This window comes from Zalophus californianus, chromosome 4, assembly GCF_009762305.2.
Source record: "Zalophus californianus isolate mZalCal1 chromosome 4, mZalCal1.pri.v2, whole genome shotgun sequence".
Lineage (NCBI taxonomy): Eukaryota > Metazoa > Chordata > Mammalia > Carnivora > Otariidae > Zalophus > Zalophus californianus.
In genome coordinates this window covers 82,467,190-82,491,931 of record NC_045598.1, presented here as the reverse complement: position 1 = coordinate 82,491,931, position 24,742 = coordinate 82,467,190, and the positions used below count along the sequence as shown (strand labels likewise).

Genomic DNA, 24,742 nt, shown 5'->3' with positions numbered 1-24,742 from the left:
AGTGGAATATGTCTGCTTTAATAATAAAGTAAGTAATGCTTTGAAGATATTTTATACCCATTTGTACTATTTGTATTAATGAACACCTTGGCTAAATGCAGACTTCATCCTTAGCTCTAATTTTCCATCATGGTAAATTTCTGAAGTCACCAAGTACAATTTGATATTACCTAGGCAGAGTATGTGATGATATGGTTGATTACTATAAGAAAATTGAGGCTTTTATGGTGGCAAACTCCCCACATAACTAGATGTCTCACTTAATAACAGGTTGGGAGAAAGATTACTCTGCAAATAATCAAGTGTTACAAATAAATGACATTTGCTTTCTCAGAGGAGGTCAGAGATTAGATCCAGGTCATCTTTAGCAGGCATGTAGTAGAGTTCCTGGTTTTTATAATGAACTAGCAGTAGGTACTTCAATATACTGGAAACAAGTCTTATAAGTAGGAATGAGGGAAGGCAGATGGAACAACATATAAAGTGAGGGGACATGAATTGTTGGTATTAACTTATTAAAAAAGAGGAGTTCAGAGTGACTCTGTGTTTGGTGTGATGACAGCATTCACCAAAGTAAGCTATTTGAGAATAATTGTTTGAGGACATAATAATGAGTTGAGCCATCTGTGGAACATCCAGGTGTCTAGTAGACTTGGATATATAGGTCTGGAGCTCTAAAAATTGGGAACAAAGACAGAGATTTAACCATCATGAGAGGCAGTACAGAGTAATCATCATCATCATCATCATCATCATCATTATCAACCATTAAAAGCACTTTCAAAGTGCTAGTATTGTTCTAAGTGTCCTACATATGTTATCCCACTTAATACCCACATTAACCCTGGGAGAGAGGCATAATAAGCCCCATTTTATGAATGAGAAACTGAGGCACAGATCTGTTAAATGATTTACCTCAGGTCACATGGTTCCCAACTAAACAGGATTCAAAGCCAGACAGTTTGCTTCTAAACTCCACACTCACTATAAACCAATATGGGCACCCAGACTTCCAATCTTGCCTTTCCCATGTATGAGCTGTGTGACTTTGGTCATGTTACCTACCCATCCTCTGCCTCAGTTTCCTTATTTTCACAATGAGGGATAATAATACTACCTGTCTCCAGGGAGTGCTTAGTGTATAGCAGCATTCAATTGATGTTAAGTCATTATTTTTATTAACTTATCAATGAATGTTGAAACAATGGTGGAAAAGGAGATTGCCTGTGAGAATGTGAGGGTTGAGAAAACAGAAAGATCATCGATCCTTTAAGGGGCGGTGGGGCCCAGGTCAGAATCTGGAAGCCTAGTGCAGTGCAGGGTGGGTGTAGGTATGGGTGTGTGTTCCACTCTACCACAGAGAGCACTGCTTGGTGCTAAGAGGACAAAATGGGAAAGAAGATGCCAAATGGAAAGGCTGGTATCCCATCCAAATGTAAGGTCCATGTAAAGAGATTGAGCAAAGAAAAATGAAAAGATTCAGTTTAAATGGTTAGGAGGCAAAGCTTGGAGAAGTTTCTTAAGCAGGTGGCTGTGCTTTCTAGGATGCCTATGACCTGAATGGTTGGTCAGCAGACAGCTCTTAAAGACAGTGGTCTTTCATGAGCTGAGTTTGGAGACAATAGCCAAAATAGTAGGAAGGAATGAGGATGAAGCAGCATCACAGAGCCATGGGAGGAGAAAGATGATGTGGAGTATATGGGGAATTGGGAAGTTTGGGTGAGACCACGTTCTGTGTAGCATCCCCAACTCAGTTAATCCCTGCAACAATTTTATGAAGGACATACTCCACTTATTCACATTTTTTAATAGTTTAGAAAAATTAGGCAACAATTGCCAATACCTTCCCTAGGGTCACATAGCTAGTGTGAATGCCAGAGTCTGGCTCAAGTCTATGCATGTAACCATCTGTTACACATTCTTTATTTCCATCTGCTTTCCTTTTTTTTTAAAGTCAGATCTACACCCAACGTGGGGCTTGAGCTCACGACCCCAAGATCAAGAGTTGCACACTCTACGGACTGAGCTAGCCAGGCACCCCTCCTTATTCCCATCTGCTTACTCTTTCAAGTGGCTCACTTTATTTCATCCCTTCTTTGTTTCTGAAGAGAGATAAATTCTTTGTATGATTTCTCCTCCACCTCTTCCATGCCCAAAAAGTCTTGATGGGGGAAAGGGAGTGGCACAGTTTTAGTTTTTAAGGATTTTTTTTTCAAATTATATATATATATATATATATATATATATATATATGGAATGGAGTTCTCTCCATTCCCTTGAGGGCTTCAGGTTTTTTGTAACCAGTTACAGAAAAAAAAAAGAAAAAGTTAATATTTTTTCTGCTTTTACCTCTATATTTTCCTGAAATATTGACAGTTTTGGAGCAAAGTTAGGGTAGAGAAGGTAGGAAAGTTGCAAAGGAGGAACTTGTTAAGAAAAAAATTGGTTAGTACCTCAAAACTAGTTAATGAATTACTGAGTCATCAATGATGGTATTAAAAACAGTCAATTACTTTCTAAAACAGGAAAGCTTAGTTAAACAATACTGATTGGCTGTTTGGTAATATCCAAGACATAAAAAGTATTTCCAAATATATGTTTTATCTGTATTTAAAGAGAGAGCAAGACAAAATAATGAGAACATTAAAAACTCAGAATTCATTATGTTATTTATACCCTTTCCCTCTTTAAAGAATAGTTAAAGGATTCAAGACCCCAGAATGAGCTTGAAGGTCTTACTAGAAGCCTAATGACTCCAAAGATAATTGATACTGTTAATGATCACATATGATACCTTTACGATCAATCAATTCTAGTATTTAAAATAGCCTGATATAAAATCACTTCTGTATAAATTAAAATTGCAATTATAAACAGCCAAAACATAACTGAATATTAAAATTGGTTATATGAATAGATGACTGCATGAATAGAATAAAAGGCCCAGCATAAATTATGATGATTTGCTTTCTGGTCTTACAACATAGTTTGCTTTCTGGTATGATACTCTTTTTTTTTTTATTTTTTTATTGTTATGTTAATCACCATACATTACATCATTAGTTTTTGATGTAGTGTTCCATGATTCATTGTTTGTGCATAACACCCAGTGCTCCATGCAGAACGTGCCCTCTTTAATACCCATCACCAGGCTAACCCATCCCCCCACCCCCCTCCCCTCTAGAAACCTCAGTTTGTTTTTCAGAGTCCATTGTCTCTCATGGTCTCCCCTCCGACTTACTCCCCTTCATTCTTCCCCTCCTGCTATCTTCCTCTTCTTTTTTTTCTTAACATATATTGCATTATTTGTTTCAGAAGTACAGATCTGTGATTCAACAGTCTTGCACAATTCCCAGCACTCACCATAGCACGTACCTTCCCCAATGTCTATCATCCAGCCACCCCATCCCTCCCACCCCCACCACTCCAGCAACCCTCAGTGTGTTTCCTGAGGTTAAAATTCCTCATATCAGCGAGGTCATATGATACATGTCTTTCTCTGATTGTCTTATTTCACTCAGCATAACACTCTCCAGTTCCATACATGTCATTGCAAGTGGCAAGATCTCATTCCTTTTGATGGCTGCATAATATTCCATTGTGTATATATACCACCTCTTCTTTATCCATTCATCTGTCGATGGACATCTTGGCTCTTTCCACAGTTTGGCTATTATGGACATTGCTGCTGTAAACATTGGGGTGCACGTACCCCTTCGGATCCCTACATTTGTATCTTTGGGGTAAATACCCAGTAGTGCAATTTCTGGATCATATGGTAGCTCTATTTTCAACTGTTTGAGGAACCTCCATACTGTTTTCCAGAGTGGCTGCACCAGCTTGCATTCCCACCAACAGTGTAGGAGGGTTCCCCTTTCTCCACATCCCCGCCAACATCTGTTGTTCCTGACTTGTTAATTCTAGCCATTCTGACTGGTGTGAGGTGGTATCTCATGGAGGTTTTGATTTGGATTTCCCTGATGTAGAGCGATGTTGAGCACCTTTTCATGTGTCTGTTGGCCATTTGGATGTCTTCTCTGGAAAAAATGTCTGTTCATGTCTTCTGCCCATTTCTTGATTGGATTATTTGTTCTTTGGGTGTTGAGTTTGATAAGTTCTTTATAGATTTTGGATACTAGCCCCTTATCTGATATGTCATTTGCAAATATCTCCTCCCATTCTGTCAGTTGTCTTTGGTTTTGTGGACTGTTTCTTTAGCTGTGCAAAAGTTTTTTATCTTGATGAGGTCCCAATAGTTCATTTTTGCCCTTGCTTCCCTTGCCTTTGGCGATGTTTCTAGGAAGAAGTTGCTGTGGCTGAGGTCGAAGAGGTTGCTACCTGTGTTCTCCTTTAGGATTTTGATGGACTCCTGTCTCACGCTTAGGTCTTTCAACCATTTGGAGTCTATTTTTGTGTGTGGTGTAAGGAAATGGTCCAGTTTCATTCTTCTGCATGTGGCTGTCCAATTTTCCCAACACCATTTGTTGAGGAGACTGTCTTTATTCCATTGGACATTCTTTCCTGCTTTGTCAAAGATTAGTTGACCATAGAGTTGAGGGTCCATTTCTGGGCTCTCGATTCTGTTCCATTGATCTATGTGTCTATTTTTGTGCCAGTACCATACTGTCTTGATTATGACAGCTTTGTAATAGAGCCGGAAGTCCAGAATTGTGATGCCACTGGCTTTGCTTTTCTTTTTCAATATTCCTCTGGCTATTCGGGGTCTCTTCTGGTTCCATACAAATTTTAGGATTATTTGTTCCATTTCTTTGAAAAAAGTGGATGGTATTTTGATAGGGATTGCATTGAATGTGTAGATTGCTCTAGGTAGCATTGACATCTTCACAATGTTTGTTCTTCCAATCCATGAGCATGGAACGTTTTTCCATTTCTTTGTGTCTTCTTCAATTTCTTTCATGAGTATTTTATAGTTTTCTGAGTACAGATCCTTTGCCTCTTTGGTCTGGTCTGATACTCTTTTTGAATAGTTTAATCTCAGATGATTATATATAGACTTTAAAAGTTGAATTTTCTATTAAAATAAGGCTTTTTTAAAATGTGTGTTTTCCATTAGCTGTTAAGTATCAAATTCTGATGCTAGAGACAGTGAAAGGATTCATTTGGGTGGACTTGATTGTTGGGGTAAATATAGTATGTGAAAATTAATCTTAAACTATATTCAAAATTCAAATTTCCCCAGCCTACACTTACTCTATAGCTCAAAAGTTTTTAACTTTGGGTGTACTTCAAATTGCCTGGGGAATATTTAAAAATACCATTTACTTAGTCCCACCCAGGAAAATTAAATCAGAATCTCTGAAGGTGGAGCATTAGTGTTTCTCTAAATCTTCTCAGTGATTCCAGTGTGCATCCAAGGCTGAGAACCACCACTCTAGTCTTTTTTATTAGCTTTGATCTTAAGAGAATTCTATTGCTTGTCTGAAATGATAGACTTTCTGGGATAAGGAAATGGTGGGCAAAGGCTACTTCATGCATTTATTCATTCACCATGAAAACATATATTGAGATCTTAGAATAAAGTATTGTGTGAAGGTCTAGGGGACACATATACAAATAACACAAAGCTCTAGTTCTCAAAGCGCTAGTCCACTATAAGGGAGAAAAGACAGGAATGGGATGTACCTTAAAAGATACAGAATAAAAAAAAATAAGGCTAGACAAGTATGTTTTGCCAAATAGTGGAGGTTATTAAAAGAAAAAGAGAAAAAAGGAGTGCCTGGGTGACTCAGTTGGTTAAGCGTCTGCCTTTGGCTCAGATCATGATCCCAGAGTCCTGGGATGATGCCGTGGTGCTGTAGTTGGACTCCCTGCTCAGTGGGGAGTCTGCTTCTCCCTCTCCCTCTGCCCCTCCCCATGCTTGTGCTGTCTCTCTCTCTCTCTCTCTCAAATAAATATTTTTTAAAAAGAATTCTCATTAAAAAAATCATTGGAGGATTCCTAACGTTAGATCAGAGTTATGTTTTGTAAGAAAGAAGTGGATATAGAAATTCGAGTTATATAATTGATATTTTAGATCAAAGTTAAATGAGAGATTCATGGCAAAAATGAGAATCTGGCTGGAGGAACACATGTTAGAAATATTATGGAGGCAAAATCCACACAATTTGTAAGTTCAAGACATGTGGTGAGGAAGGTGGGGTGGGGAATCAGACTCAAGTCCAATAGTCAAGCCTGGTTTTCTGGGATTATGGTCCAGCTACCCAAGAAATGGGAACGTATATGGAGGGGCAGAAGAGATGTTTTTGGACATGTTGGATTTGAAGTGCTGGTGGGATGTCAGGCTGATGTCCAGCAGGCACATGGAATAAGAGATAATGGTCTGGGGGAAGCCTCACAGAGATTTAGGTAGGGGGAAATAAGAGCTACATTTGAGAGGATGTTGGAAAAGGAAAGAAAGCAAGCTGCTCCTTAGGGAATCCCTGCATGCCAGGACAAAAAAAATATGAAGTCAGAAAACTGCTGGAGTTAAGAGAATTCAAGGAACCCAAGAGAAATATTTTTTAAGGTGAGAGTGATTAATATCCAAAAGGTGATTCAGAATTAGTGCTGAGAAAAGGCCCTAAGTTTGATAACCAAAGTCTTGCTAACAAAATGTTTGGACACAGGAAGCCAAGCTGAAAGTCATTGAGGAGCATGTGTGTGGTGAACAGCAAAGCAAGGAATACTGACTATTCTTTGATGAAACTGAATCTTTAAAAGAAAAATACGACTTTTTCTTCATATTATATAAGGATATGTTTCTTTTAAAATTGTAGGAATAAGTCTAATTGCTTCTTTGCAGAAGAATTTGTGGAAGGGAGATACTATAAGTGAAGAGGATAAAAGTAGGAGAGAAGCTAGCTAGCTGACTAAAAAAAAATCACTTGAGAACCATGATCTTCTCACCACATTTTCCTTAAAAGAGTCCTTGAGTGAAATCAACTGGTATGGTTTAATTAATATTGAACTTCAATTGGACAGGCAATTAATAGTAAGATAAAATGGTAAGACTGCTGCTATAGGTTGCACATTGTTATAAAGTAATGAAAAAAGTCAAAATTAAATATTCCATACATTTTTTAATACTAACATTTATGAACACATTACAAAGAAAAATGCAAAAAGGAATGTAAATTAAGAATGTGTAAATATTAAACATCATTTTAACATGCATTATTTATAGATTCAATTAATAAAAGTAAAATATTATTAAAATAAACAAAATACTAGAAAAAATGAAGAAAATTTATTTTTTAAGATAAACAGAAAGCAAAATAATATTTGGTTTTATAAATTTGTAATCTTAAGAGACAAAGCTTCATTCAATCCATTTTATTGTAATTTTTCTAACTGATCAATAAACTCTTTCCACATCTACATGGTAAGGGAAACACTGCAGAGGAAGTTATAAACTATTTCTACACATTTTCCTCTGATTTTTTTCATCTTCAAATAATTCTACTTCTTTTTTTTATAATTTAAGAATCTTTATTACCTTTTTTCCCAGGAATTGCAGTTTTTAAAATGAAATTAGAACTGTAGTTTCTATTACTCTTGTTTAAACAATTACAGTTTATCTTAACATATTTTAATTTTATTTTATGTACTTGCAGACTTTTTTAAAAGAATTTATGTATTTATTTGAGAGAGAAAGAGAACAGGAGTAGGGAAGGGAGAAGCAGACTCCCTGCTGAGCAGGGAGCCTGACATGGGGTTCAATCCCAGGACCCTGGGATCATGACCCGAACCAAAGGCAGATGCTTAACCAACTGAGCTACCCAGGCGCCCCTGTACTTGGAGATTTTTATACAGTCACCTCTTTCACTTTCAATACTGTCTCATTTATAAGATACCAGAGTAGGATTATTCTTGCAGTACAAATTTGAAGCACCATGATGTGTTTGCTTATTATTATAGGCAGTAACCGTTTGAGAATTGTAGACCATTTTCTTGGTTAATCCTTTTTGTATAACTTGAACAATTAAATTATTGGTTTTATTCTTACAGTGTGAAAAAATTCAGAATAAAAAATAAAACGATATTATACAAAGAAAATTACTAGTACCTTGGTACTTTAGGGTCATATGGTTGAATTCTGAAATACCAAAAACTCACTAAATTACATTTCTAACAATATCATAGTTCTTATGTCTTAAAAAAACGGCATTAAGTGAGGTGGACTTTTCTAAATGAGGCACTATGTGTAAAGTAGTTCAAATTAACATAATGCTCTGTAAAATTCTGCAATTTAATTATTATGACCCTACCATAAAGTAATAACTTTGCTAAGGTTATAAAGGCGCTCTTTAGGGGAAGCAATTCTCTTGCCACTTAGTTTTTGTTTTGTTTTGTTCTTATTAGACTGAGATGCTAGGTGTCCACAGGAAAGTATACTAATGTTTTAATAATTGTGTTTATATTACTTGAATTATTTATGAGATTTAAAAGAAATTATCACTTAAAGTATTGTGTTTTATTTGAAAAAATGATTTATTATTTTACATTTGTAACATTTGCATTTAATTGACAGTAAATGATATAAATGTAAAAGCAATTCTATTTTGAGTCCCCTTTTTCTTTTTAATTAATTAATTAATTAATTTTGAAAGAGTGGGGGGGGCAGGCAGAGGGAGAGGGAGAGGGAGAGAGAATCTTAAGCAGGTCCCATGCCCAGCATGGAGCCTGATGTGGGGCTAGATCTCACAACCCTCTGATCATGACCTGAGTGAAATCAAGAGTCTGATGCTTAACTGACTCAGCCACCCAGGTGCCCCTCAAGAGTCCGTCCCCCTTTTAATAATTTAATGTCATGTGTTAGATGGGGAAAACTACAAAAAAATTAAGATTGCATATTCCAATTTATTTTGTTTCTAATTTCATTTATTTTCTGATATCTATCTATCTATCCATCGATCAGAATACCCACACATATTCACACATATATATATAGATGTTTTGACTCCATACTTCTGCTTGAAAGTTTTGTTCCGTCTAGAATAACCAAGTCTGTCCTTTCCACCTTTTCAAATCTCATCCGTTCTTCAAGATACTGTACAAATCCTACTTGTTCTATAAATTTTCTGCACATCATAGCGTGAAATCCTCTGTCCTTCTTTTGAATACCTTATCTTTAACGTTTGTATTATTTGTTTATTAAATATGTGTTTCCTCCTCATAGTTCTTAGAATGTTACACTGCTTAAATATTTTCATTTAACTTTCATATACAATCAAGCAAATTGTAAAATTATTTTTTTTATATTTTATTTTTAAGTAAATCCCTACACCTTACATGGGGCTTGAATTTACAACCCCGAGATTAAGAGTTGCATGCTCTACCAACTGAGCTAGTCAGGTGCCCCTAAATTGTAAAATTATTAAGAACAGAGTGCTTCCTGAGTAAATCTTTATCGATTTGACCTCTAATTGTCTTTTGCAAAAACTAAGAGTTGCATGCTCTACCAACTGAGCTAGCCAGGTGTCTCTAAATTGTAAAATTATTAAGAACAGAGTGCTTCTTGAGTAAATCTTTATCGATTTGACCTCTAATTGTCTTTTGTAAAAACTAGCAAATACGACATAAACAACATCTAAAACATAAACAAACAATAAAATCTACACTGTCATATCTTATATTTCATATGGGAAAGTATGTATATATATATCATATGTGTATGTATACACATGTATATATATATAATGGTGTATATTTGTATATAGATACTTTAATAACAGTGAAATATAGTAACTTAATTCTGATTAGCTTATGAGAACTTCTCAAAATTCATTCTCCTGTATTGTCTCATGACTTTTAATAACTTGGGAAGTTTAGTGACTGACATTATACTTCTTGTTTTGTTTAGGAGGAAACTGATATTCAAAGTATTATAACTCAACTATAAAGATTTGATCATTATTACTTAGAATTAATCAGGAGGGGCACCACAACTAGGATCTAGGAGACTTCTAATCCAGTGCCACTCAAACTATGTTTAGTGAAAGATCAGTTTCACACTCACTCCCAATCTGTCACCAACTATTATTTTTTAATCATATAATATAAATGAATTCCCTGAAAAAATATACAAAACACAAATCCATTTTTTAAAATTATTTGATTCAACAGCCATCAAATGACTTCAACAAATAGCTTTAAGTTCTGAAATGGTTATCCTCAATGTGCTTATCATTTTGGACAGTGAACAAATAACACACGGACCATCTCCAGTCTCTGGACCACACTTTGAGTATTGTCTATGTCAATCATGACCTATCCCTTCTAAGAGAATCATCCTCATCCAGAACATCTGCCACCTAAGTGGCCCTGTTGACTCAGAAGTGATCTCTGCCGTCCACCATTTAGAGCTGATTGGACTGAGACCAAAGAATGCTTGGCCAGAAAACTATTAACTGTGGCCAGGCTTGAAAAGATGAGCTGGACCCACGAGTATTTTTTGTTGTTGTTGTCTCTGTATTTAGGTCTAGTAAGTAAAGAAAGGATTTTCTGTGACAGTCTAAAGTTTTGCACATGCTTAAAATATGAGCTAGCAGAAACTCTGAGTAAGCTTTGCAAGGTGGATTGGGGCACTGAAGGAAGAGGAAGATATGAACTATAGCTGAGTCATATTAACAGAGGCTCACTAAAGATTCAAAAACTGCTGATGCTGAGGCACAAAAAGCTGCCATACTCTAGAATTAACTTTCAACTCCAATATCCCATAGCCCCAGGCTTTAAGTTACATTTTCTTTCAATATCCTAAGATACATATCCCATACTTCTTGCAATGTACATATATATCCTCACTGGCATAAACGGGCCTCTGAATTATTCAAGAAACTTAGTTTATCGAAGACAGAGTCCAAGGCTTTTTCCATTATACTTAATAAGCTTATGTCAGGAACAACAGATGCCATATTTGAAAGACAAGTTGTTAGTACATGCATCTCTAACTGACTTTCAGTCTGCAATGAGACTGTAAGCAAAACTGGGCCGATCTGGTGGAACTTGGGTACTAAATATCCATCTCCTTCCTACATAGATAACTACTTCTCAATTTCTTTGTTTCCAACATACTCCTGAAAAATATTAATTACAACATTTTCCATAGTTAATTATATAGAGGGAATCCTTTCAAATTTATATCAAATTATTTCAGTCATGGGGGAACCTCCACAGTTCACCTACCCTTTGTATGGACTCCAATTTGCAGAGCTTTTTAGAACTAGGACCGCTCATCTAAGGGACCAGACATGTGCCTTTAGTGTGTATGAATCCAGATACATATTATGTATTAGTGGTTTCTGGAATCATCCCAGAAATCAAAGGTGCAGGTTTGAGATTGAGTGCATAGTGATTCTCAAAACATGTGTTATTGCCCCAATGCTTTTTTATTTTTTTGATGAACATGTTCAGATTACTTTTATCTCTTTAGTTATATTATATCATACTTTCTTTGTAGTAAAGAAGTATCTTTTAGTATAAAAATGGAAACATAACTTCTTTTATTATTCTCCAGTATATTTTGGATTTTAAATGACTGCTAAATTAAATGGTTTATGTCAGAGGTTAACAATATGGGGTCTTAGATTAAAACAAGCCCCATGTAATCTTATTGAGCCAGTAGTTCACAAAAATAAGAGAAAATGTGTTTGAATCACAGGAGAGAAGGGATGTTGGATGGATTTGTGAAATACTTTATGTTGTGGTATCAGCTGATTGATAGCAGTGATTCTCAGAAGGGTTCCAATATTATGCCTTTTAAAAGCTGGAGATTAGTGCAACCATGGTGAACAGCACAGCAACACTCTGGCAAAGAAAAAGGGTCAGGGCTGGCAAAATGTGGCAGGTGTCAAAATAAAAGGTTAGGCTCTGTGCCTGGGGACCCATCTGTCAGATATAAGTATGATAAGCAATTAATGTATTTATTTATATTGCTTGCGACAAACCATGCATTCCATAAAAATGGTCAATTTAAACATCCTCCACCATTCACAAGAAATTAAATTAATATAAAAATAAAATGTTCAAGACAAAAAGCAAGGTCTAATAATGAAATGGTTTGTTTATATAAATAAGTAAAGGTTTGAAGAATTCTAGTAGTCAGCATTGAAGGATTAAATCCATTAAACATAACATCTTAACAATATAGTGATTATATTAAGGACCTACAAAATCAATGTTTATTTTGCAAGATAATTTTGGTAGCATTCCTTGCAAGTTCAGGATGCTTTATATTCATTAGGCTCGATTTCATAATCTAATAATGAAATGAAGCCCAGAAAAATTATGAGGAAATAGAAATTTAGAAATCTAATACATGTCTTGCATTTTCTTTAAATGTTTTGTTCACAACCTTGTCATTATTAGAGCTTTCATTTGCACTTTGTGACTAATCCTGACTCCTCCTTAATTTATTTATTATTTATTTAGCTTTCTCACTACTTCTGCTTTACAATCTGTTTAAACTAGATTATGTTTATATTTAACATTCATCAGTGATACTTTTTTACAGATAAAATACATTATAACTTTTTAATCATAATCATAAGCTTTTAAAATTTATTTTATTTTACTGGTCAGTAATCAGAATTATGAGTAAAATCAGATTTACTGAAGTTTTATGCATATACTGACCTCCCCATATTTTTCCCTGAATAAAGTTAAAGCTCTCAATTATCATGTTTTAGTAAGTAAAACTCACACCTTATGGTGATATCAAAATTTGAAGAGAAACAACATGTAAGTCTATACTGTAATATGCTATACAGAGGGAAAATTCAAGTTCCTTCATTGTAGAGGGAAAAAATGCCAATATGACTATGTTATTGCCAAGTTGCACATCCTGTCTGCTAAGTGATGAAATTTAACAAGTAAAGCCACTGGAATAGTAAAGAGAATCATTTGGCTTTGGAAAGAACAGATGTATTATGTTCAGTAGATTTATTTTCTTTATGTTGAAGCAATGTATAAGCCACCAGTATGTTCCATTTATTAAAAAGATATTTGTTAAACTTTAAGTCAATGATTCTTCTCCCCAGAATTCCCTTCTAGCTCCTGACATCATTATAGTCTTAAACTATCTGCTATTGCTAATATCACACTTGGCTTTCCGTAGTATAACAGCAATGTTAGAGTAGGAATTGAGGAAGGCAAGTTAAATAAGAAAGTATACAAACTATAAACTTTGTTACATGTTCCATTTAATTGTCTGATATATGATTTACAAATTATATTTGAAATTTAGTTATAATTAACTGTTATTTAAAGTCAAATTAATTCATGGCTTTATTTCCTGATTGAATTCAGTGTTTTTCCTATTGCCAATTTTATTTCATTTGAACCTCAATCATCTAAGTTAGCTCTGTTTCCTGTCTATTTACTTTCATTTGCTTGGATGCCCTTGAAAATGCATCAGGCCAAAAAAAAAAAAATTCCTTATTCACCATTCTATACAACTCTTCAAAATCCTAGGATATGCTACATAATAAAAATAATAATTTCAACAGAAAGTCAAGATGTCATTGAATTTGCCATAGAGCCACAAGAATAATACATCAAACAGAAGGTAAGATTTTGTTTTACTTCCTGACAGTGAGAATTATTTATTTTAAGTTAGCTCTTTCAAAGCATATATGGGAAGAAAATATACATTGGGGCTCATATTTATGAAAAGAAAAATCAAGTTAATTTTTACTTTTATTTTTCTACAGAAGTATATGAGAACAATTTTGCTGGGTATATGTTTACTTCAATTCAACCATTTGGAGAAATAATGAAAATTCTGATGAGTTTTAAAACTCATAGTACAAACATGCATTGATCTATCATCACAGGTATGCTTTCATAAATTTTATCTTCTCAATCAGATATAAATTCACACCAATTTGCAAAATTGTTTTCTTTATTTTTTTAAAGCTCAATACATATATGATTACTTGAGAAAAAATTTCTCATTTGTCATCTTTTCAATCTATGGTAATGGTAAATGGTATTCAAGAGTACCTTAATTATCTTAACAAAGGATGAAAATTCTTAGTATAAAATCTGTTATGTGAAAAAAATACCCCAATACAATTTCATTTCATATTCTGAAAAAACTGTTATTACTTTCAAAAGTTCTATTGTTTCCAATTTTTTTTGAGAGCGAGAGAGAGAGAGCATGAGCATGAGGGGAGAGGTAGAGGGAGAGAGACTCTTAAGCAGGTTCCACACCCAGCGTGGAGTCAGATGCAGGGCTTGATCTCATGACCCTGAGATCATGACCTGAGCTGAAATCAAGAGTTGGACACTTAACCAACTGAGCTACGTAGGCACCCCCTATTGTTTCCAAATTTTTAAGATGTGTTTCCATCAAATAGAAAATTATGTTTTTCATCACAAAAAATAATGTTGGGTCTCACCCATTCTCAAGGCATCATTCATATCCCCATCTCAGACTCTCTGTATTTGTTTCTCCTACAGTTTTTTTTTTTTTAATAGATTAACCACTCATGCAACACAAGGTAAGTACTATGATTCTCCTCATTTACAGATAAGGATACTCTGGTACAGAGTTTAAATAATTCGTACAACGTGAACCCACTTTATTTTAGTAATTAGACTTCTATCCATCTACTTACTTGCTCAAACAAGGAATGCCAGAATGTTGAAGAAATAAAGAGCAGAAGTATGAAAGTTATGCCATGAGATAAGAAGAAAAGAACTATGAAAATAAAAATAAAATAAAGTAAAAAGAAGCCATCTGAAATAGCAAAGGAATTTGTTGGGGGCCAAGCAGAAAGATTTTAAGATACAAAGTAGCAGCATAATATGAATAAAAGGCAACACTGGCAAACATTCTGAAAGCTTAGAATGGGAATGGAAATACAAGACCAATGGAAATGGTGAGGGAAGAAGCGTAGTTTTTCTTGGCCTCTCACATATGATTATTGAATAATTCTGAGAGAATAGTCCCTGCATTAGTTTCTAAAAGGGAACAGAGATGAATCTATGTTTCTGGCATTAAAGACGTTACTGACATTCATGATTTTTGTGATTTGTCAGGTGAATAGTTTATTACTTTGGAAGGCATTATTGTCTGAAGGTTTAGGGGATGGACTTTGTAGGCAACGAGGAGTTGAGATCCTGGCTCTCCAACTTATTATGATTCTGATCTTGGCAGTGGTATGCTAGAGTCACCTCCTACAGGCTCCTGATTGATGATTATGTGCATCTTTTCCCAACATCATGTTCAGTGACATCACACTGGTAGTTTAAAATCAGCCAAGTTGAAATTATTTATATCCCCCAAACTGGCAAACGCTATAGATCTAGTCTTTATTTCTCATGTGCCAGCTTACCAGCACAGCACTCACTGGACCTTGGGCAAATTTCCTAACCTTCTTGAGCTTTAGGTTTTTTTAATCTGAAAAGAAAAAAAATAGATATGACAGGTCTTCTTAGGATGCTGCAGACCTTTCAATGGATGATATATTTCATATAGTGCCTGATACCTAGTAAACATCAATAATGGTAGCACTCTAGTTATTTAATTCAGCTTATCACACAGAATATCCAACAATTTTGCTTTTCCAACACACTAGAAAGCATTTCAAGTAGTTCATTAAAATTCTAGGAGAGAAGGATTTGTAAAAAATATTTTACTGACTTTACAGATGAAATGGTTTCCCTTACATAGGATTTTTGTAAAGAAGATAAACAATTACTAATACTTGCATAGTAATTTCTTCTGTATGGTTAGTTTAGAAAACTTTTTTTTCCTATAGTGACTCATATATAAAAGCTCAAGGGCATCTCTTGGGGTTTTAACCCACTGCTCCCTGAATTAGATTAAATGCATGGCTTCAGTTATTCAAACCTTCTTGATAAGTAATACAAAGATTGATTCTGGCTATACACCCCACTGTTTGGAAAGCTCAAACAAAATTCTGAGCCGGAGGCCACTGTATCTATCAAGATGACAGGCAGTATGTATACCTTGAAACTTTAAAGGTATGTACTGCAGGAAATAAGGAATCTAAGAAAGGATTAACCAGTCTAGAGATAACCCTGCTTAGTTGCCTAGCTAACAGTTCTCTCATCTAGATAGTCTTTGATGTGGATTATTTATTCTTAAAATCGTTGTTTCATTTCTCTGGTCTTGGAATATAATTCTTCAGAATATTTTAATTTCTATTATTTATTTTTGAGTTGGCTCCATGCCCAGGCCTGGGGCTTGAACTCATGACCCTGAGATCAAGAGTTGCATACTCCACTGACTAAGCAAGTCAGGCACCCTTATAAAAAATTTTTAAAAGATTTTATTTATTTATTTGAGAGATAGAGACGTAGCGAGAGAGGGAACCCAAGCAGGGAAAGTGGGAGAGGAAGAAGCAGGCTTCCCGCCAAGCAGGGAGCCCGATGTGGGACTTGATCCCAGGACCCTGGGACCATGACCTGAGCCGAAGGCAGGCGCTTAACCACTGAGCCACCCAGGCGCCCACCCCTATAAAATTTTAAAATAAGTTATACATACACATTTTCCACTATACGTCATAGAGCATGAAAATTATGTTGTTTAAGATGTTTTAAAATTCATTTAAGTAATTTTGTAGTAGAAAAAGAACAACTGAAATTGAATTGAATTCTAATGTCCTCTATTCAAAGACATTGTGGTAGATTGTTTACAAAGATGACTAAAATAATTCCTTCTATCTCTGTATACACATATCTTTGCAGTACAACTTTGCTTTTCCTCTCACCAAGAGGTGAGCTACAGTTTCTCTACTCTTTCAGTCCAGGCTGTGCCAAGTGGTTTGCTTTGGTCAAAGCAAAGATGATGAAAGCAGAGGTTTGAAAAGCATTTGCACATTAGGGTTTGCTATTTTTTCTGCCCGGAGACCACTATGAACAGCCTGAACTAGCTTCCTGGAGAATGAGACCACATGGGGTAGGGTAGAAATGAGACATACCAGCTAAGGACACCTAGGCCAACAAAGCTGCCAAACACCAGACACATAAACAAACCCATTCTAGATGATTCAACCTCAGATGACCTATCTGCTAACTGGACAACCAACTTACTATCCCACAGAATTATACGCAAAAATAGAATAGTTGTTTTAAGCCAGGGGTCTGCCAATCTACAGTCCATGGGACAAATTCAGAACATCACATGTTTTTGAAAATAAAGTTTTATTGGAACATGGCCAAACTCATTTCCTTATGTACTGTCTCCCGCTACTTTCACACTATAAAGAAAAGAGTTGAATAGTTGCAACAGAAACTGTATGGCTTACAAAGCCTAAAATATTTACTATCCTCTCCTTCATAGATAAAGTTTGCTGATCCTGTTTTAAGCCACTAAGTTTTGGGGTGGCTTGTTAAGTAACAATAGAAAAAAAGCACAGACTTATTTTCAAAAATGGGATATGCCTCATTTCTTATTAAACTAATAAAGTTCTATGCTCATGAAAAAATACATGCAGTTTTGGGGAGTGAGTAATCTCTTCTATGGCAAAAGCAATATCATTCAGTTTGCATTTCTAAAGTACTGTTAGGAAGACTTCTAGTTGTACACCAATATCTGGTCTTCCCTTTTTTCCATAGTAATACATTTGGAGGTGGTAATGTAGCCATCCAGTCAGAGATTATACTTACGAGATCTATTTTCACTTATGTGTGACCACAGGCCAAGGTTTCCTCCTGTAGACTATGAATGGAAGTGATGTGGGCTACCATTCTGTGGGCTTTCTTTATGCTCTCATTCTCCTTCCCACTAAATGGAACTTACAGGAACCTGATTTATCATGCAGACAGGTAGAATGTCCTAGGGAAAGGAGGTGTACCCAATCAAGAGAAACTTAGTCACTTAAAAACATGTGGAGTAGAGTCACCCTCCAACTTGGACCACTCATCTTAGACTATTAACATGAGAGAGAAATAAACTTGAAAATTCCATAAGCTACTGAATTATTCTTAGGTGTCTTTTTTTTTTTTTTTTTGCAATAGGTTACTCTTATTCTAACTAATACAATACTCTTATACAGTATACTTGGCACCAAAATGATTCAGTTGGTAAATGCTGGATCTTGGGTCAAAAACTCTAGGATACTTTGAAAGACTTTGCCCCAATTTTCTGAAGTGGCCAGAGGCTAGTCACTTATAGTAACTGATTTTGTTTCCCTAGATAAAAATATACAACTCCAGATAGGCTAAGCAGGAATTTTGAAAACTGACCTTTCTATTTTCTACTTCTACCAAGGAAGAAGGCCGCAATAACTGGTGATTGCCCTAGGCATGTGTCATTTTAGTCCCAAGAAATGCTTATATACCAACATAGCACCTAAGGTGATATCATGGGAAATAATCAAGGTGAGTTTTTGGCACTTGGAGAGCTAGGGATAGTTTTCCCTTGAAAAGACACATATCTTCCATTTTGAGACAATTAGAAGAAAATTGGGAAAGAAGATTTTAGTTACATCCTGAATATATACTCAATGATGGCAGCCAATAAAGCCTCAAGTTTTAGAGCATACGAGGGAAACTTGTTAAGTATGCAGATTTGAATTAGCTCTCTTCCTCTCCTCATACTCCCAGAGATTACAGGAGTATCCTCCCCATACTCCGTAGATCAGTAGGACTAGTGATGGATGTCTACCATCTCCATATTTATATACCACACTGAGTGAGTCTAAGATTGGGGGTCAGTGGCTCTTTAGAAACCAGAGCCACAGCAGAAATTAAATTCAGATATTAAGACTCAGTTCCAGGAATTGGAACTTGATGTGGCAAATAAATTCTAGAGAAGAGTTACATCAAGGTTTCCAAAAGAAATATTTTATGAATGATTTTGTCGAAAAACTAATAAGGAAGAATTACCAAACACACCAGTGAAAATGAAATTGGCCCATTTTCCCTGTGAACTTCTTATTCAGTATTCAGTGTCCAGTTTAAAAGTTAAACTTCCTGGGCGCCTGGGTGGCTCAGTCGTTAAGTGTCTGCCTTTGGCTCAGGTCATGATCCCAAGGTCCTGGGATCGAGCCCCACATCGGGCTCCCTGCTCAGCAGGGGAGCCTGCTTCTCCCTCTTCCACTCCCCCCGCTTGTGTTCCCTCTCTGTCAAATAAATAAATAAAATCTTAAAAAAAAAAAAGTTAAACTTCCTTTGTAAGTGACACTGGGTGTTTTCATACTCCATAATTTCTGGATCAGGGGAAGTAGCACATTAAGTTTAGATATCTAATCGTGTGTCTTCCCTGCTGGATTAAATGTTCTATAAGGAAAGAAATTTTTTTCTTTCTTGCTCACCAGAGTATCCACAGCTTATTAGGATGCCAAGAATATGCAAAAGACTTACCTAATACTTATTGATGGAATAAATCTCTGAATGGAGAATAGCTGGTTGGTTTTACCAATAGAAGAAATGGACGTGAACAGCAATAAGACCAGATGAAAACTGCCTAAAAAATGTGCTTATGTCAAACAGATAATTACTTAAGCCATATAGATCCAACAGAGGTAGGTTCAGGAGATAATGTTGGGTCATGTCCCCTTGAGGGGGATTCTAGTTTGGAGGAAGGAGTAGATCTTAGTAGATCTTAGTGCAGAGCCAATAATCAGAGATAAAAACCCTTATTCAGACCAATCTCCCTGCAAGGACTATATATAGCTTTGGGGAAGGGACTCCAAACCACTTTGATTTTCTGTTCTGTTAGTCTTCTATTTTATTAAATATTCTTTTGGAAAACATTGAGGATAATGTGCTTGTGAGGAATGTGGCTGCTGTTTCTATTTCCCAGCTATCAGATAAGTGATGTCCCAGATAGTAGAATTCAAACTTGAACAATTAGAAGCACAATGTGGAATCTAAATGTGGAAATCTAAAAAAGTCAAACTCATAGAAACGCAGAGTAGAATGGTGGTTGACCAAGGTGGGATGGTGGAGGAAATGGGGAGGTTGGTCAACAGACACAAAATTTAAGTTGTAAGTTGAATAAGTTCTTAGGGATCTAACCTACAGCATGGTGACTATAGTGAATAATACCATATTGTATACTTGAAATTTGCTAATGGAGTAGATCTTAAATGTTCTCACTGCAAACAACAACAACATAAACTATAACTATGTGAGAGGATAGATATGTTAGTTAGCTTGATTGTAGTTATCATTATATACCTTAAATATATACAATTTTTATTTGTCAAATTATACCTTAATAAAGCTGGGGTGAGGAATATAACTGACTTAAAACATAATCCATCTCTCCAAATTATGTTTCTGACACAATTGTTTAACATTTAACTAAAATATATTATTTGTCTGCTTCAGAACTCAGGTTTTAAGGTACTGTGTATTCCAAGAGTAAAAGAGAAAAGAAATGAATGACATTAATACATTAGAGGAGAAAATGGCAGAAGCTTGTAAAAAAGGTACAAATGCAGGCCGAAGTCATTTACCTCTCCCCTATCTGGATCTCATTAGTAAAATTAGGAGGCAAGATGAAATAATTTATAAGGTTGCTATTAGCTTTAAAATTTTTATGAGTTCAGAGCCTTTAAAAACATGGTGTCTTCAGCAAAAAATACCACTGCAAAAATTTTTTTCAATATTCCCTTTTACCTATAATGGAAACAAGTTAAAAGTAATAGGCCTAATGTTCACAAATCCATTAAATATTTACTACTTACTCTCTTGATGACCATTTTGATTCAGTACATGGTATGTATAAATCATCAATATTTTCAAGATTCAAAAATGTACATGAAGGAATTTTTTTATCTTCTGTGATGGCTTTGAACTAAAGTATAATATACCTTCTTGTTTGTGTGTTTTTATGCTTATCATTTGTCAGTAAGCCTAAGAATCTAAGTACAATATTATATATACATGCTAAGTGCTTAGTTTATCATTCTAATTTCCCTCTTGAATTGCAAATTGCATAGCTTCTCTAGGGTTCCCCCTTTATTTTTAAAATGTTGGTATCCAGGTAACAACCAAAAAAAGGAACTTCTTCAAACCATTATGGTAAGCTAACGCTGAAAAATAAAATGAGTTATTTCCCTTGAGGGAAATGTTATTAATAATAAAGAGGAGAGAGATAGGTAGATAGATTGGTAGATACATTTGTTTATACATAAATAATGTGCTAATACTATTTTATAGTTTTATACATTTTCTTATTTTATTTAATTCTATGTCCTTACTAGTATTTTTCTTTTTTTATAAAAAATTATCATTTATTTTTCTTCTTAATGACATATGTTGTCTTTTCTGTGAATACTCCCTAAATATTCATAGAATAGTTCTCTGTACTAGATATTGTACAGTAAATATTTCCTGATTGATTAATCTTTTCAGTGCTGCTTCCAACACCTCTTTCCCATCCTCAATGTGACAAACAGTGTCATTTACCTTAACAGCCTTCCACCCCCCACTTCTTCCAGGGGCATGTGATGTAACTGTGGCCAATGAGACACAAGGCAACATCTTCTAGAAAGATTTTTCCCCACTCTTCAGACAAAAGGAAGAGATGCCTTTCATCCAACCTTTGAACAGTCTTACAAGAAGCTGTTTGAAGCTGCTGTAGCCATCTTGTAAGGCTAGAGAGAATACCTGACTTTCTAAGGAAGACAGAGAAGAGAGTCTCTGAACCAACCCTGGACCACCCTACTTCTATTAAAAGTTCTTGATATGTGACATAATAAATTTTCCTTATTGTTTAAACCACTTTTAGTTGGGTCTTCTGTTTCTTGCAGTTGAAATTGATATACTCATTGTTTATTTCCAATCTCCGTGTACACGAACACCATGTTCTTATAGAGCCTACCTATTCTGAAATCTTAGATAAGGGAAAAATGAAGGGGGGAAAATCGGAGGGGGAGACAAACCATGAGAGACTATGGACTCTGAGAAACAAACTGAGGGTTCTAGAGGGGAGGGGGTTAAGGGGATGGGTTAGTCTCGTGATGGGTATTAAAGAGGGCACGTACTGAATGGAGCACTGGGTGTTATATGCAAACAGTGAATCATGGAACACTACATCAAAAACTAATGATGTAATGTATGGTAATTAACATAACATAATAAAATTTAAAATAAAGTAAAATAACACAACAGCACCGTTTCCTTTGAGAAAGAAACTGGTCACAGGTGTAAGCACTACCCCAATTATGTAATAATTATATAATAAGCACTACCCCAATTATATAATAATAATGGCAACAGCTTACAATTATTGAGCACTTTCAATGAATAAAAAAGATAATGTGCTATAAACCTCACATACATTAATCCTCACAACAAATCTCTAAATTGGGGAATAGCATTATTCCTACTTTTTAAAAATGCAGAAAATGTGGCAAGGGGATTATAAGTAACCTGCCAAGATCCAACAGCTAATAAATGAATAAACTCAAGGTCTGACTAGAATGAGCTAGTAATCATTATGCTATCTCTTAATGCATGTGTGTATTTAAGATACAGGCTATATATGGACTTTTGGTGGCATGTGGTAATAAAAAGAACAGACTAGCACATCATTTTGGTGTTCTCTAAACTTGTCACTTACAGCTCTGTGAATGGACAACACTAATGATTTGCAGGTATGAGGGAGGTGTATAGCACTGTATATATAGCTCCTGCAATTAAAGAAGAACATTTAAATGACATCTAGCAAGAGTGATGTCCCTCTAAACTGAGAAAATTTTACATGTTCACTTGTGGTTTCAAAGTTATAGACACATCACTTAACACAATTAGATAAAACATGCCAAATTTCCTGAACATTCTATATAGCCCTTCTATATAAACAAAAAAAAGGTGCATTAAAAAGTAAACCATTAATCAAATTTTCTTATTTTAAAAATTACTATCATCTTGATTTTGAGAATATAGGAGGCACAGAATAGTAAAGTATGGTATTTTTTGAATAGACCAAAACTCAAGATCTAGAGTAAAATTAGGTAATGAAATTAAAACTTCTTTTCCTAAATAATTTTATCAGTAACTATGCTCTACTTAATAGACATGATCTTTAAAACTAATTTTAAAATTTTATGTATTATTTTGTTATATAATATTTGATATACAAAACTGATACATAAAATTTGATATATATGTATCAATAACAATATTTGATAATAAAAAATCATGCAGCATGAAAATAAAATAGCCACAAACATTTTGGCCAGCACAATAGGTAGAATATTATGCATAATCACTGAGGCAGTGCCTATGTTTTCCTCAAACTCCTATCCCCTTTCCGACCCCCAAAGGTAACCAATATCCTGAATGGTGGTTTCACTGTTACTTTGCTTTTTCAAATAGTTTCTACCATAAATGTACCTATCTCTAGAATGTAAGCTTTATGATTTTGAGTGCACATAATAGGAGCTTATAATGTCTATGTGTGTTCTGCAACTTGCTTTTCTCACTCAAGGCTGTGTTTCTTAGATTCATGATGTTGCATATGTAGGTATAATCTGTTAATTTTCATGACTACATAATATTCCACGGAGTACCTATAAAATAATGTTCTAATTCCGTCACTTACAAAAAATATTTTGGGTTTTTTTCAGTTTCTTAAAATTATATTAGTAATATGTTACTTGTGTATTCAAAGTCTATTTTAAAATTTCTTTCTACTTAATGTATCAACAATTTAAAGAGGTAATGGAAGTCTCTCACTATGATTGTGGATTTGTCACTTTGTTGTTTCAGCCATTTTTGCTGTATATATTTTGAGAATGTTTTATTAGTTGCACACAACTTAAGAATTATTAAATCTTTCTGATGAATTTATTTTTTCTCATTATGTATTTAGTCATTATATTCCTAATTGTGCTGTTTTATTCATTAAAGTTTATCTTCTCAGTTTTTTTTAAGATTTTATTTATTTGACAGAGAGAGACACAGCGAGATAGGGAACACAAGCAGGGGGAGTGGGAGAGGGAGAAGCAGGCTTCCCGCTGAGCAGGGAGCCTGATGCAGGGCTCGATCCCAGGACCCTAGGATCATGACCTGAACTGAAGGCAGAAACTCAATGACTAAGCCACCCAGGTGCCCCATATCTTCTCAGTTTTTAATAGGTTTTTAAAATTAATATTTGCCTGCTATATATTTTTTATACTTCTTTCAATTTTCCCATAATCTTATATTTTAGTGGTGGCCCCTTAGAGGAGGGGATCTAAAAATGCCTTTTTTGCTGATGTTTAGTCCATGTCTTAAATATGCTTGCCTAGAAAACAGACCTTGAGGCAAATGCTCATGTGTTATAGCTTTCTTGGAAGTGCAATCCCAGAGAAGCAGGAGTGAAGGAAAAACAGGCTAGTAAGAACTATATCCTGAGCTGGTCACAGCTCTACATCACAGTTGGTTGTCCATTGAAGGAAATCTCCAGAGGGACTATATGAAACTGTTGCAATTTGGAATAGTCTGTTGAGGGGAAGGAAAGGCAAACAATTTATTTGCTGCCTCCTTCTGATTACTATTTTTTATTGGCTATAGTCTGCTCTATATAGTATTAACTTGCCAAATTTCTGGGTTGTGTTAGCTGGCCCCTCCAGGTAGATGCTGGTGAAGCCAGAGCCTCCAGGCATCCATTGCAGCCAATAGACTGTTGCAGTGTTTTTATGTCAGCTGGAGCAAAGTGTGGAAGCATCTAAATTTGTGGTGATGGAGGTGGAGGTATCCAGGGCATCACAACTGTGGAAGGTGTGAGTATTTGCTAGAGCCGCTCTCCTTCCACTCCATCACCAGAGAGGCA

General features: G+C 35.2%; 1 long non-coding RNA gene across 1 annotated transcript in view; it reads left to right on the top strand.

Annotated features, from left to right (window-relative positions):
• The window catches only part of LOC113914649, a 91,560-nt gene extending 69,797 nt beyond the window's left edge, over positions 1–21,763 (top strand). The window contains exons 4-5 of the long non-coding RNA XR_003517499.1: positions 13,710–13,832; positions 21,423–21,763. This is a non-coding gene — a long non-coding RNA (uncharacterized LOC113914649). The remainder of the gene's footprint in view (positions 1–13,709; positions 13,833–21,422) is intronic.
• Positions 21,764–24,742: the final 2,979 nt, after the last annotated feature.